Raw genomic sequence first — 12,974 nt, 5'->3', positions numbered from 1 at the left:
GGGGCTCTAAGTACGTTGCCACCCAGTACTGGTCCTTGGCCTTTATGCGTTTTATACGGGGGTCCCCCTTAAAATACTGCAGAATGTAGGCCCCCATTCCTACTAAACTGGAAGCGGTATAGTGGGCTGCTTCGAGCTTATCATCCAGGATAATGTCATCCTCGTTCTTCTCCCCCCATCCACGGATAACACCAGGGATCCCAGAAAGGTTTAAAGGTTTCTTGCTCCTCCTCATCCCCCCCAGCACCATCCTCCTCCTCTGACTCCTCTTCAGACTCCTGCTGTTGATTTGTCTCAGATGGAGTAGCACCCCCTGTGAATTCATCCAACATTGCGACTTCCTGATCTTCCTGCTCCTGCTCCTCAACGGCTTGATCAATGACACGACGCAATGCACGCTCCAGAAAGAAGGCATAAGTTATGATGTCACTTATGGCGCCCTGGCCATGACTGACCAGTTTGGTGATCTCATCGAATGGCTGCAGAAGTCTGCATACATCCCGCATGAACAGCCACTGGCGAGGTGAAAAAAACCCAAGCTCCCCAGAACCTGTCCTGCCGCCGAGTTCGAACAGGTAGTCAATAGTCATTAACTGCACGTTTCTGCTGGAGCAGCCTATCGAGCATATGCCACGTTGAGTTCCATCGCGTCGGGCAGTCACAAATAAGACGCCTGAGGAGCAGGTTGTGTCGCCGCTGAATCTCAGCAAGGCGAGCCATGGCTGTGTAAGATCTTCGCAAATGGGCCGAGATTTTCCTGGCCTGCCGCAAGACGTCCTGGACCCCAGGGTATTTGCCAACGAATCGCTGCACCACCAAGTTCAGGACGTGTGCCATGCATGGCACGTGTGTTATTTTGCCCAGTTTCAGCTCGCTCAGCAGATTGGCACCGTTACCGCACACCACTTTACCAACTGACAAATTCAGCGGTGTCAGCCACTGATCTGCCTGTAAATGCAAAGCTGAAAGGAGTGCAGGACCAGTGTTACTCTTGGCTTCCAGGCACAACAGACGCAGCACAGCATGGCAACGTCTCACCTGGCATGTGGAATAGATTCTGGGGAACTTGGGCGGCGCAGGAGAAGAGACGGTAGCAGCGGAAGAGGAGGAGTCAGTCAAGGAGGAGAGGGAGGATGATGGAGGAGGAGAAGAAGAGGCAGGCCTGCTTGCAATCCGTGGCGGTACAACTAAATCTACACGGGTTACATGCTTAACGGCCATCAGAAGGTTTGGTTCACCCAGTGGGCAGTAAAAGTGATATACCTTCCCTGCCCGTGTTTGCTAGACCATGTGTCTGTGGTCAGATGTATCTTGGCACCAACACTGTGTGCCAGAGATATATTCACTTGCCGCTTAACATGGCCATACAGCTCTGGAATGCCCTTTTGCGAGAAGTATTTCCTGCCTGGGACCTTCCATTGTGGTGTTCCAATGGCCACAAATTTACGAAAGGCCTCCGAGTCCACCAGTTGATATGGCAGTAGTTAGCAGGCTATCAGTTCAGACAAGCCAGCAGTCAAACTTTAGGCAAGAGGGTTATCAGGCGTCATCATTTTTTTCCGCTCCAACATTTGGACCACAGAAGCCTGCCTTTTTTCAGAACAACATGACGACGGCATCATGGAAGGTGGAGTGGAGGGCAAATGTGAGGAGAGAGGAGAAGCAGAAGGAGAAGGGGCTGGACAGTGAGAGCCTGGAGTGTGGCTTTGTGGGTTCTGACGGTGTTGCTTCCACTGGGCTCGGTGATGGGAGTTTAGGTGCCTTCTTAAGGCGGTTGTCCCTAGGTGAGTGTTGGGCTTGCCGCGACTTATGCGTTGACTGCAAAGGCTGCAGATGGCAACACTGTTGTCAGCAACGGACACATTAAAAAAAGCCCACACTGCGGAGCCATGTGCCGGTGTCCTGGGAGCGCCAGATGTGACTGTACATGGTTGAAGGCTCGCTCCTAATACATTTGCAGTCTGCTTTCTACCTCTTGTGCAATGCAAGTTCTGCCTGCCTCTCCTCCCTATCTGCCGGTCCGTCTCTCCCTCTGAACTCCCTTCCTCTTCCTCTCTTGTGGACTCCCATGTGACGTCCATAGACTCGTCATCATCCACGTCGTCTTCCCCACCACTAACATTCGAGATCTCGGAGTAGGCAGCAACAGCGGGGACCAACCTCCTTGGGCTGATCTGGGTACTGTCGTCAGACTGCTGAGTGGCGACTGTTGCTACCTCCTCTTCCTGATCCGATGCCAACAATGGCTGCGCATCGCAAACGTCTTGTGATGTATCGGAAAATGATTCCAGTGACTCAAGTGGAGGGTATGTGGTGGTGGTGTCTTTGGGGGTGCACACAGCAGAGCGTGAAGAGGGTGCAGATAGAGAGAATGAGGAGGGTGCAGAAGAGGAAGGCTGAGTGACCCACTCAACCAAGTCTGGTGCGTCCTTTGTCGTAATTGCACGCGGCTTTTGAAACTTCACAGTAAGGCTCCGGCCTACTGCTCCTGCCCTACCCCTACCACCCCTGCGTACGTCTATGCCTCTTCCTCTGCCTGTCATGTTTTGTTTAATTACCCTGTGACAAAAGTCTCTAGAGAATTGCAGTATATCTGGAAAAAGGTTTATCACACCAGTTCTACAAATAATTGGCCAGTAACTGTTGTCACTTTGTGTAGCACAGTTAACACAGCAAAAGAGGCCAAATTTTTGCAGGATTAAAATACAATCATAGAAAATTATACTGTTAACCACTTAAGCCCCGGAAGATTTTACCCCCTTCCTGACCAGGGGGTATTTTGCGATTCGGCACTGCGTGACTTTAACGGACAATTGCGCGGTCGTGCGACGCTGTATCTAAACTAATTTGGCGTCCTTTTTTTCCCCACAAACAGAGCTTTCTTTTGGTGCTATTTGATCACCTGTGCGATTTTTTGATCATGCGCTATAAACAAAAAAAGAGCGTAAATTTTGCAAAAATAGCAATATTTTTCACATTTTTTTTATATGAAATTCCCCCCCAAAAAAATGTAAAAATCTAAATTTTTTAACATTTTTCGGCCAATTTGTTTTATGCTACCTATGTTTGGTAAAAAAATCGCAAAAAGCGTATTTTGATTGGTTTGCGCCAAAGTTATCGCGTTTACTAACAAAGGGAAAGATTTTTGTCATTTTTGTTGTTTTTTTTTAATGGCGGCGATCTGCGATTTTTTTTTTTTTTTTTGCGGTACTGCGACATTGCGGCGGACGGATCGGACCCTTGACTGACATTTTTGACACTTTTGGGGTTACCAGTGACATTTCTACAGTAATCAGTGCTATACATATGCACTGTTACTGTAAAAATACACTGGCAGTGAAGGGGTTAACTTTTTTTGAAAGGGAGGGGCTATGTGTGTCCCTAGGGGCGTGCTTTCTACTGTGATTGGCTGTGGCTTCAGATGTATGAACAGTGATCAACGGTTCTACATAGTAGAACCGTATGATCATCCTTCATACACAGGGGAGAATGACAGGCAGCTTGTTTACACAAGCCGCCTGACTTTCTCCCTCTCCCCCGATGATCGCAGAGTGACCGGCGGACATCGGGTCCTCCGGTCACACGCGCGGGGGGGTGTGTGACCGCGCGGTAGCGCGCCTCCGGCTGCGCGCGCTCGCTCCCTAGACCCTCACAAGCTAGCGACGTAGACCTACGTCGCTTTGCCTGTGAGGGGCTGACTGCCGACGTAGATCTGCGTTAGGCAGTCGGCAAGTGGTTAAATAACACCCCCACTTCAATATGTGCTACTGGGGGGCCACTGGTTTATCACACCAGTTGTTGAAAAAATTGGCCAGTGAGTTTGGCGCTGTGTGTATCAGACTTCACACAGCAACAGAGGCAATATTGTTGTAGGACACAAATACACTTGTTAAAGTATACTCAGTCAGATAACACCCCACTTCAATATGTGCTATTGGGGGGCCACTGGTCTGTCACACCAGTTCTACAAATAATTGGCCAGGGAGTTTGCCACTGTGTGTAGTGTTGCTGCAGAAACGCTCAGTCTCACCACCACACCTGTCACAATGTTGCACAGTGCACAATAATACTACTAATCCACTATAATATGCTTTCTACAAAGTATATTATACTGTGGATGAACCCCCTCCCCCTTTTTAGTGCACTGCACAACAATACCAAAAAATTTGCAGGCCTTTAAATTACTTTTGTGGACATTGACAGATCGATTTGTGTGTGACTGCAGCCGTTCTCTAACTGCCCCTAAAGCAACCACTGGATACCTGCCCCTGTAGTAAAGAGACTGTAATAGACCCTAGAACGACATTGGAGCACTTTACATGACTTTTGTGGACATTGACAGAGCGATTTCTGTGTGACTGCAGCCGATCTCTAACTGCCCCTAAAGCAACCACAGGATACCTCTCCCTAAGCTCAAAAGATACTAGACCTATACCGAAAAATACCAGCCCTGAAAAGGACTTTTGTGGATCTTCACAGCGCTATATGTGTCTAGCAAACTCTCCCTGATGAGCACAGCAGACCTCTCCCTACACTGGCAGAAAGCGAAATGTGAAATGGCCACCAGATCGGGTCTATTTATAGGGTAGGGGGACTGTCCATGTGCTGGAATGTTTCAATTGGCTGTCCCGTTCCACCTGACGGCTGTTTCACGGGTCAAAGTTCTCCCCAATGTAAACAAATATGGCCACCGCCAACGACGCCATGTGTCCGAAAATTTGGCGGGTAGCGAACAAGCAAAATTTGCTGTGAACCGACCGCCGGGCGAACCACAAAGCCATCTCTATTCCTATACAGGGGTTTCAACTTCAGACAGCAAACACAAATGAAAAATACAGAGCCACCTGGCTCCCTGTTAGCAGTACCTCTGCTTTTTTTGGTCTCCTAGACCATTTGCTTTTCAGGCTTTCACCTTGCTGTTCAGGCCCACATCGTCTGTTGACAGGGTTTTCCAGTACCTCTAGCTTGCACCCACCGAAGACTTCAAGATTATCTATAGCCCCCCTGGACTCACTGGCCTTTGCACCTGGGAACCCACCATGCAGGTTGTCCACAACACCCAGACACAGGGTTGGAAATTCCATCCTGCCCAAGATTCTTGAGAATATCAATTGAGCAAGTGGCTCACAGTTCCGTACACACAGAAGAGGATGTGACGTCTGACAGACAGGCTCTGCCCCTATACGCGTTACATCGGTGCATCAAGCGTTTGACTTCGGTAGGGGTTTTGGGTCAGATATTGAGGTGAGAGGCGTTAATATCTCGGTGGTGGGGAATCAAGGAGCACGTTCACATATTTTCTTTCATGGAGGTGTATGAAATTGGATTAATTTTATGTGACTGGGACTTTATTTGAAAATGTAACATTCTCTTGTGATTCATTTATATTTTGCATATCACTGGATTTATGGGGCTAATCTCTAAAGCACTCAGAATTTTTATATATTTTCACTTTTGATTATGTGATTTTTAGTAATTGTCTGGCGCAGCACATTTTGTTTGTCTTTTATGAATGGCAAGACTAAGGCAGGCCATAGACGATTCGAATTTCGTTCGAAAATCGTAAATGGCAGTGTTATCGAACGATTTTCGTATCGTTAGTGTGGTATGAAAAACGTTCGATTTTCGTACGACAGCAAAAATTCACATATCCAACATGTTGGGTTTTTTTCCGAAAATCGGCCGAATTTCGTATCATTAGTGGGTGAGTTGTATGATTTCGCATAACAAAACACAGAACAGTAGGGAGTGTGTCCGGTAGAGATGTGGTTAAAAGGCACAAAAAATAGTGTTTTGTCGTACGATTTTCGGCTCACATTGATGGTACACTCGATGATGTGCACGAGTGCCGCTTTCGTTTATCGAACGATAAATCGTACGAAATTCGAATCGTCTATGGCCTGCCTAAGCATCCCTGAGGAGACACAAGACTTTTGTAGAAAACTGAAAATTTCAGTACTAAAAATGGCAGGTTGGTCTGAAGACACGGTAACAGAAGAAACAACGCAAGAAAAAGAACAGTGGCGATTAGCTTCAAAGAAAATAAATTGAACTAAGGAGCTGTCTAAAAAGGGCAAAGAATGGAAAATTACTGGTGGGGGACTGTGGTGTGTGTAGGGGGGGGGGGGTGGATGTTAGGGGGAGGGGGATGCAAATGCTTAGTAAATATGGGATGATAATCTAGCTGGGCTCAGATCGATGAGGTTCATGTGCAGCCTGATAGCGCATCACCCAGAGGAAAGGAGTAGAAGGGCAAGGTGGGCCTTAGTGGAATTGTTTTCTTTTATCTACTCCAGGATCATGAGATGGTCAAAACAACATCATGCCAAGTGCAGAGGTAAGGTGGGGTTGGGTGGGAGGGAGGGGAGAGAGGTGTCGGGTGGGGGGAATTGGAGGAAAAACAATGTTGTGCTGACTCCATGGTAATATTTATTGACTTCATCTCCCCTTCGGAACGTAGATTTAAGCCCTCGCCAATGTTCAATAGAGGATGCCTCTGTTACTGCATCTGGCCTCGGCTGGGTGGGAGATGGGGAGGCAATAAACTTCGGGAGGTGAGAGAAGAAGGAGAGATGACATGAACTCCCTAAAATTATTGACATATAAGGTTAGAGGATTAAATACCCCAACTAAAAGACACAAGGTTTTGGAAGAGCTTAGACAAAACTTTGCCAGTATAGTATTTTTACAAGAAACATATACTGCACAAGGCACAAATGTGAAAATATACTCAAAATATTATCCAGTCTGGTATTATGGAGATACACCAACCAAGAGAGCAAAGGGGGTGGCAATCAGTTTTTTAAACTAAGTGAGGTTCTCCTTGGAGGAGAGATTGGCTGACCCAGAAGGCAGATTTATCTTGTTGAAGGGTAAACTGCTGGGAATAGATTGCACTTTGGCAAATGCGTATTGTCCAAATAAAAAATTATCTAATATTTCCTTCTAATATTTGAAGGAAATATTAGATAAGCTGATGTTTTTTGAAAAAGAGATGTACGTCGAGTGCACGGGCAATGGGAGGACGCCAATTCAGGATTGTAAGGAATAGGCTCTTTCAATGCTAATTGGCAGATGCCTGGAGATTTCAACATCCTGGGGAGAGAGAGAGATTATTCTTTCCATTCCCTGGTGCACTCCATATACTCAAGATTAGACTATATTATAATAGAACACAGGTTTATAGAGGCTGTCCTTAGTACATCAATAGGAACTATGACAATATTGACCATGCCCCAGTTATAATGGAAATAAAAACCCCAAGATCTCAGAGAAAGATAAATATTTGGAGGATTAATGAAGATCTAATACAGGAGGAAGAAGTAGGCAAAAGTATAGAGAAAGAACTGGAACAATATTTCTTAGATAATGAAACCCCAGATATCTCAGATGCTACTGTATGTGAGGCTCATAAAGCTTATATTAGATGTATACTTATTTCAATCGGCTCCAAGAAAAAAAGGGAAAGATCTATTAGTATAAATAGACTAATAATAGAGATACATGAGATAGAACAGAAACATAAAAAGAGCCTAGAGGGTGGTATACAACAAGCTTTGGTTTTAAAAAAGAGATAAATTAAAGGAGCTATTGGAAAAAGAGACTAGATGTAACTTTAATAGAGCCACTAGGGAAAGATACAAATAGGGAAATAAATCAGGGAAATACCTAGCAAGAATGTTAAAAAGTAAAAAGTCAAATAATTATATATGTAGCACTGCCCCCACAGGAGCTGCTGAATAGTGTCTTGACAGGCTCCCCTGGTTACCAGCATGTATTTACTTTAGCAAGCCTTTGAATCTCTACTTGTTCCCAATGGCTCTTCACGTAAAGTAACAGTCTAGGGGTGTTGATTGTTTCGTTGTTTATTAGTAATTTGGGATAGGAGAAGGGAATAGTGGGATACTCCAATTGAACTATTCACATAATTTGAGGACTTCTATCTTCTGGGTTCTGTTGGAAAATATGGAACAGCCAGGCTGTTACTCCACCCTTCCACTAGGGTGAATGGGGTTAAATCTCTTGTTCACTTTGCTCTCTGACAAGATAACTTGATGGACGATAATCTATCTTCAGGATACTCTCTCTAGCATCCTCTTCCCGCTGACACCCGTTCGCTGACTATCCTAGGAGCAGGGGTGGCCCCCTTCAGGTCAGGCCCCTTGACATGAGTTTCTGTACTCACTGTACTGCAGATACAGATCCTCCAGTGTCTCCCCTCTCAGTCAGTTTCCCTGGACCTCTGAATTCAGCTCCTCACTGCTACTCCTCGGTCCCTCAGGACGACCCCCTGAGGCCGCATGGCACCTCTACAGAGGAGGAGGAAGCCGCCCCCTCCCTCCGGGACTCCGCTCCCCAACGAAAGACCTGGAGCACATGCGTTCCTGGCTTTTACACAGTATCCCAACATGCACCCAGGCACACAGTATCCCAACATGCACCCAGACGACTTTCCCTCTGCCAATCATCAGGACTATATCAAAAGCCCATGCTCCCATTCGTCAGGTTCCCTCCCACTGTCCAACATGCCTCCCTATTGGACCAGTGTGAAACACTCTCTAGACAGAATGAGTTGCACTCTGAGCACAATGAGCAGACCTCACTAACAGATCCTGCTCTCTGGTAGGCAGAGAACAAATATAGACAAGTGGGGAAAGGGACGTTACAATACCAAAGTGATGTAATGGAGAATGTAGATGCAAAAATATAAAAAATGTAATCTTTATTATTGAACGTATATAAAAAACATATAAAAAACATAGTATATCACAGATTTTCAAGTACAAAGGTACTGTAGGTTCAGCAAGCATTAAATGTGCACACAATAACATACAGAAATATTATCAAGAAAATATTTTTTTTTTTTGTATATTACACAACAATGCTCATATATGACAAGATATATGGACTCCAAACCCCCCAAAAAAGATTTACCTGCAGCTCTTCTGGTAAACAGACAGAGCTCAAACTATACTTTCCCACTTGCACCTACCTAGGAGGGTGCTACCTAGAAAAAAAAATCACAGGGGTAATATTGTATACTCAATAACAGATATAGCTAAAGTTTTTCTAAGTTACTGCAATGCTTTATACACCGTGCAGCAAAAGGAATCATGTGAAGCTGAACAAAATGGATACAAAATACAAACCCGATTTCAAAAAAGTTGGGACACTGTAAAATTTTGTAAATAAAAAAAGAATGCAATGATGTGGAAGTTTTAAATTTCAATATTTTATTCAGAATACAACATAGATGACATATCAAATGTTTAAACTGAGAAAATGTATAAATTTAAGGGAAAAATAAATTGAATTTAAATTTTATGGCATCAATACATCTCAATAAAGTTGGGACAATGCCATGTTTACCACTGTGTGGCATCCCCTCTTCATTTTATAACAGTCTGTAAACGTCTGGGGACTGAGGAGACAAGTTGCCCAAGTTTAGGAATAGGAATGTTGTCCCATTCTTGTCTAATACAGGTTTTTAGTTGTTCAACTGTCTTAGGTCTTCTTTGTTGCATCTTCCTCTTTATGATGCGCCAAATTTTTCTATGGGTGAAAGATCTGGACTGCAGGCTGGCCATTTCAGTATCCCGATCCTTTTTCTATGCAGCCATGATGTTGTAATTGATGCAGTATATGGTCTGGCATTGTCATGTTGGAAAATGCAAGGTCTTCCCTGCAAGAGACAAAATCTGGATGGGAGCATATGTTGTTCTAGAACTTGGAGATACCTTTCAGCATTGATGGTGCCTTTCCAGATGTGTAAGCTGCCCATGCCACATGCACTCATGCAACCCCATATCATCAGAGATGCAGGCTTCTGAACTGAGCGCTGAGAACAACTTGGGTTGTCCTTGTTCTCTTTAGTCCGGATGACATGGCGTCCCAGTTTTCCAAAAATAACTTCAAATTTTGATTCGTCTGACCACAGAACAGTTTTCCACTTTGCCACAGTCCATTTTAAATGAGCCTTGGCCCAGAGAAAACACCTTCTGGATCATGTTTAGATTTGGCTTCTTTTTTGGCCTATAGAGTTTAAGCTGGCAACGGCGAATGGCGCGGTGGACTGTGTTCACTGACAATGTTTTCTGGAAGTATTCCTAAACCCATGTTGTGATTTCCATTACATTAGCATTCCTGTATGTGATGCAGTGCCGTCTAAGGGCCCGATACGGTTTTTCGGCCTTGACCCTTACGCACAGAGATTGTTCCAGATTCTCTGAATCTTTGGATGGTATTATGCACTGTAGATGATGATAACTTCAAACTCTTTGCAATTTTTCTCTGAGAAACTCCTTTCTGATATTGCTCCACTGTTTTTCGCTGCAGCATTGGGGGAATTGGTGATCCTCTGCACATCTTGACTTCTGAGGGACACTGCCACTCTGAGAGGCCATTATCTCCTTCTGCAAGATTGGTGTTTCTAGAGCTAATAGTTTGTCAACAGATCATTTTGAGCCTTTGTATATATATATATTGAATTGAAAATTAAGTAAGAAAGAGGAATAGTATGTATCCCAAAGTAGTACCTGTATTGTTTGAAATCACCATTCGTTTGTGTGACCATCAGCTCCATGTAGCATTACCGGCTTATATATGGCTTAAAGTAAAGGTCTAATTTAGGCCAGGTGGCGATGTTGCATAGTTACATAGTTAGTCAGGTTGAAAAAAGACACAAGTCCATCTGGCTCAACCTGCAAAAAAAAAACAGTAATGAAAACTCAACCATACAATCAGATATACACAATCCTATACCCGCAGTTGATCCAGAGGAAGGCGAAAAAAAAAACAGCAAAGCATGATCCAATTTGCTACAGCAGGGAAAAAAAATTCCTTCCTGATCCCCCGAGAGGCAATCTGATATTCCCTGGATCAATTTTACCTATAAATATTAGTACCCACTTATATTAAGTCCACCCAGGAAAGAATCCAGGCCTTTTTTTAAAGCAATCTGGTGAGCTAGCCAGAACCACCTCTGGAGGGAGTCTATTCCACATTTTCACAGCTCTTATTGTGAAGAAACCTTTCCGTATTTGGAGACAAAATCTGTTTTCCTCTAGACGTAAATAGTGCCTTCTTGTCCTCTGTGTTGACCTTAAAGTGAACAACTCAACACCAAATTCACTATATGGACCCCTTATGTACAGTCAGGTCCATAAATATTGGGACATCAACACAATTCTAATATTATTGGCTCTATACACCACCACAATGGATTTGAAATGAAACAAACAATATCTGCTTTAACTGCAGACTTTCAGCTTTAATTTGAGGGTATTTACATCCAAATCAGGTGAACAGTGTAGGAATAACAACAGTTTGTACATGTGCCTCCCACTTTTTAAGGGACCAAAAGTAATGGGACAGATTAACAATCACAAATCAAACTTTGTCCTTTTTTTTTTTTTTTTAACTTTATTGGAAGTTTTTAAGTAAAAAGGGAACAGAAAAACAACATTCTCGCAATGTACAAAGCTCGGAGAACAAGAATTAGTACCGATTGCATAAAACCAACGTTATGGGTACAGAACAAAGCCATACATACTGTATAACAATATAATGTGTAGAATCCCAGTCTGGCAAACTGCCAGCCTGGGGGAAGGGGAGCGGAGAAAGTTGAGAATAGAGAGGGGAAGGGTAGGGGAGGGGGGGAAAGGAAGAGGACTAGCGTAAAATAGAAAAAGAAAGAAGAAAAAGGAATAGGGGGGGAGGTAAGATGTAGGGAGCAGAAGAAAGAGGAAAGAAAGAGGAGGAAAGGATTACCTAGAGATAAGGAGGGGTAATGAAACAAGCCTTAAGTAGAAAGGGTTCTGATCAGAAAGTCCCATATTAGTGCAGGAATGACATGTAGGGGGTATGTCATCCCAGAGGCTCCAGTACAACTTGAGAATATCAATCGAGGGTTTGGTGGATTACTGCCAGATCAGGAAGGGAGGGTGATTATGAGGCACTCCATCTGTAATCAATAATGTACTCGAAGTTAAGGAGGGTATACTTTTTAACCCCAAGTAGTCACAACGTCAGAGGGGAGGTGATTTCAATCAGCTGTTGAAGGTTTAGTAAGCGAAGATGAAGGTATAGTGGGCAGACAGATACCAGCGGATTTCGAATGGGGGAATCATAAGAAAAGAGGATCTGCCAGGGCAGAATGTTAGGTGAGGTAGATATTTTAGAAAGGTAGTTGTCCCATTTGAGAGGAAACCAGTGGGTGTTTCTAGTAGAGAACCAAAGGACCAGGATGTCTCTGCTGAGCAGTTTCGTCAATTCATTTTGAACATCACTCAGAGTGGGTAGTATCCATTTGTTTAGTATGGCTCTCCTGGCCAGCACTAAGTAGGTGGATAGCCATGCTCTATGAGTGTAGAGAAGGGAGATCTGGGGTCTGTCCAGGCCGAATGTGCAGCCATCCAGACAATCAAAGAGCAATAAAAGAGGGTGGCCTGTAGGATGGAGGCCTGTGATTTTGGATGCAAATAGGTCTACCTTTGTCCAGAATTGTGATATGATGGGGCAAGTCCAAAATCTGTGAGTCAAGGTGGGTCTGTGGGCCAAGCACCAAGCACATTTTTGAGGGACATTGGAGGCTGTAGAGAATGTAAATGGGGCATATGCCCGGTGAACTATTTTCATTTGCTGCTCTCTCCAAAATTCGTTTTTGACGTAGGTATGGGTAGATTTGTAGCCCGAGAGGATGCAGTGAAGAAGATCAGGGTAGTGAAAATCCTTTTCCCAGGGTGAGGCACAGGGAGGTCGTTTCCGAGTTGTTCGGTGCAGTTGAAGAGGTTTGTAGATATCCAATATGCTAGGTTTTGGAAGAAGTATAAAATTGTCCAGCAGGGAGGAGTGGAAGCGTACCTTTTTATCCTGGCAGAGATGTTCTGCAAAAGTGGTAGCCTGTTTGACATGGAGAAATTGAGATGGTGGAATCCGGTATCTGGAACATATTTCTTGCAGAGGAAGTGGGAAAA

General features: G+C 44.3%; 1 long non-coding RNA gene across 1 annotated transcript in view; it reads right to left on the bottom strand.

Moving 5' to 3' along the window:
* The window catches only part of LOC309558193, a 1,089,490-nt gene that overhangs the window by 19,094 nt on the left and 1,057,422 nt on the right, over positions 1-12,974 (bottom strand). The window lies entirely within an intron of this gene.

The sequence above is a fragment of the Pelophylax lessonae genome, assembly GCF_965119305.1.
Source record: "Pelophylax lessonae genome assembly, chromosome: 6".
NCBI lineage: Eukaryota > Metazoa > Chordata > Amphibia > Anura > Ranidae > Pelophylax > Pelophylax lessonae.
The sequence above is the reverse complement of the archived record's forward strand: the minus strand, read 5'-3'. Positions and strand labels throughout refer to the sequence as shown.